Raw genomic sequence first — 3,083 nt, 5'->3', positions numbered from 1 at the left:
TCAGAAGTTTTAGGGGTCAACGTGGCAAAACACAATTTTCATAAATGTATTTGGGACAATCGGATCAAAACCGGGTCTGTAAATTCGGAAAACGGGTCGGGTATGAATACCACCGGGTCCTCAAGAACTCCGGCCGGGTTGCCCAGAATCCGGTGGTTCTTGTCGGACTCGGGCAGCATTCCAACGAGCCCCTTTGGCTCGAAAACACAGCGTTTTGATCAGAATTGCAACTGACTCCTGCTTAGAATTAATCCAGGACAACAATTCAAACAACAATCACAACCAACACTTAGGAATTCGTCGATTCCGACAACCTGCAGGCTAACGCCGGCGAATACTCTGGCGAAATGCGATTTTGATGCTTACTGAACCAATTTCAACGATTATTATCTCAAAACAAAGTGTATAACACGTGTAATCTAACCCCCAAACTCATATACATCTCAGATTATTAAAAATCAAAAACGATTATTTCAAAAATTACTTAGAACCCTATAAATCGAATCATGCATCCTAGCTATAGTTCGATGCAATTAGTTATGCAAATCAATTATAATTGATCATATGAAGCTATATAAAAAATCAGATCAAATGAATAACCCCAGAATCAAAAATACCCAAAAATCAATTAAAACTGTTCTTGAACAAGAATCCTAATTTTATTTTTCCCAGAATCAAATTCATTTTTCTACATGATGCAAACCTCAAAATCTGACATATTATATACCAAAATGATCAGAAAATTATTCTCTACATGATTATAGCATCAAATCATATCAACAACTTCAAGAACAAATTTTCATATTTAAAATCTTAATAAATTTGATTAAACGATTGATTATGATTCTATATTTCGAGAACTTCGTTTTGATATATTACACGCTTGAATCGGAGTTCGGTAACGCCTTCGTTCGTGCGTTTGATTCTCAAGAACGTATCGTTTTTAGGGTTTTTCTCTGTAATTACTAGATTTTTACTGGTTGTAATTGAATAAACGAATAAAATGAAATAAGAAATATGCTACTTATATTTACGGAATATTGGTTCTTTCTGGATCATTTTGGATCGTTAAATTAGTTGCTTAACCGCTAAGTAACTGTAATAACGATCCGATTTGATATCAGTTTTGGATAATTATCCTAACTGGGCTTTTTATAAAACACTCTATATGAAAATAATGTAATAATATCTCTTCTTTCGAGAATACGGGTTTCGTTGATTTACCGAAATGATTATCGTATCGAAGATCTTGCGCCGGGCCGAGCACGGGTCAAACCGTAATCCGGATCGAAAAAGTCAAAACACGGAAAATATCCGGAATTACCAAATTAGGTTAGAAATGAGTTTTTGGAAGAGTTTCGGGTTGTAAAAACGTAAAAACGGTTGAAGTCGGACGATTCCAGGCTTTATAAAATAATTTTGTAATTAGTCAGAAAATAATTAATAATTCATAAATCATTATAAAATCATATAACAGTCCAAAAATTACCAAAAAAATATCTTAATTATCTATATTTTATTCTGGACATATTAAAATTAATATACTCACATTTTATTATATATACAAACATCCAAATATTATTATCAATCATCAGATAATTCACCAAAATTCATATAATATTCACATAATAATCAAATAATTACACAATATTTCCCGGATGTTACAATAGCAGTAGATGTATCCACCTCCAGAATTCCTGCTACCTTGCCCCGAGGTAGTCTTTGAGTTGGGTTCTGGTATTTATTAGCAGATAGAGCTGTCAAAAAAATTCGAAAAATCCGATATTCGTCCGAAAAATCCGCATTCGTATCCGAAATAAAGCGGATATTATCCGTATCCGAAACAAAGCGGATATTATCCGTATTCGAATCCGACGATTGCGGATACGGATACGGATATAGGCATATTCGTATCCGATAATATCCGTATCCGATAAATATATTTTATATTTAAATATTTAAATAATTTAAAAAAATATTATATTAAATTTATAGTATATTTATGTGTATATATATACATACATATATATACGGATATATTATGTTTGTAAAATTTTATAGACATGGAGAAAAAAATCATTTGAGTTCAACAATTTAAAGATAACGATTATATTGAAAAGATAAATAAAAAATTAATTTAAAAAAATTAAAATATGATTAAATCACTTTATCCCTTATTTTAATTTTTAAAAATAAATTTTTAATTTTTACTATATTTTTTTCATTTTTTAAAATTTTTTAATAGAAAATAAAAAATCTGATTTAAAATCGGATTCGGATCCGGATATTATCCGTATTCGGATAGTATCCGTCGGATCCGGATCCGGATATAATTCTTTAAATATTTTCGGATTCGGATTCGGATACGGATACGGATATGGATTTTCGGATTCGGATCCGGATACGGATATAGGCAGATCCGTATCCGAATTATCCGTTTGACAGCCCTATTAGCAGCCATCAGTTCAATCAACTCCTAAGCTTCATCGTAACTTTTAGCCCATAAGGCTCCACCTAATGCTGCATCGAGCATGGGTCCAGACTGAGCTCCCAAACCATTATAAAAGCAGTTGATAATCATCCAGTCAGGCATCACATGATGAGGACACTTCCTAAGCATCTCCTTATAACGCTCCCAAGCTTCACATAAAGACTCTCCCGATTTCTGCGCAAATTGAGTAAGAGTGTTCCCGATTGCAGCTGTCTTTTCCATAGGGAAAAATTTAGTAAGAAACTTATAAGCAAGATCTTCCCAAGTAGTAATAAAACCTACTGGTAGATAATGCAACCAGCACTTTGCTTTATCCCTCGGAGAGAATGGGAAAAGCCTCAGCTTAACAGCATCTTCAGAAACATTGTTGAATTTGAAAGTGTCACAGATCTCGACGAAATATCTATGTGCATGTTGGGATCTTCCATGGGAGAACCCCCAAACTGGACTGAATTCTGTACCCATTGAATCGTGCTAGACTTGATTTCAAAGGTATTAACAGCAATGGATTGTCTGACAATGCTAGACTAAATGTCATCAATCTTTGGTTGAGAATAATTTATCAAAACTTCTGCTGCTAGTTCTCCCATTG

General features: G+C 33.4%; 1 non-coding gene across 1 annotated transcript; it reads left to right on the top strand.

The window, feature by feature from the left end:
* The first annotated feature begins 2,591 nt into the window (after positions 1-2,591).
* LOC141709194 (small nucleolar RNA R71) lies at positions 2,592-2,698 on the top strand. Its single transcript, XR_012569783.1, has one exon. It is a non-coding gene; the product is annotated as a small nucleolar RNA R71 (small nucleolar RNA).
* The last annotated feature ends 385 nt before the right edge of the window (positions 2,699-3,083 follow it).

The sequence above is a fragment of the Apium graveolens genome, chromosome 2, assembly GCF_009905375.1.
Source record: "Apium graveolens cultivar Ventura chromosome 2, ASM990537v1, whole genome shotgun sequence".
Taxonomy (NCBI): domain Eukaryota; kingdom Viridiplantae; phylum Streptophyta; class Magnoliopsida; order Apiales; family Apiaceae; genus Apium; species Apium graveolens.
The sequence above is the reverse complement of the archived record's forward strand: the minus strand, read 5'-3'. Positions and strand labels throughout refer to the sequence as shown.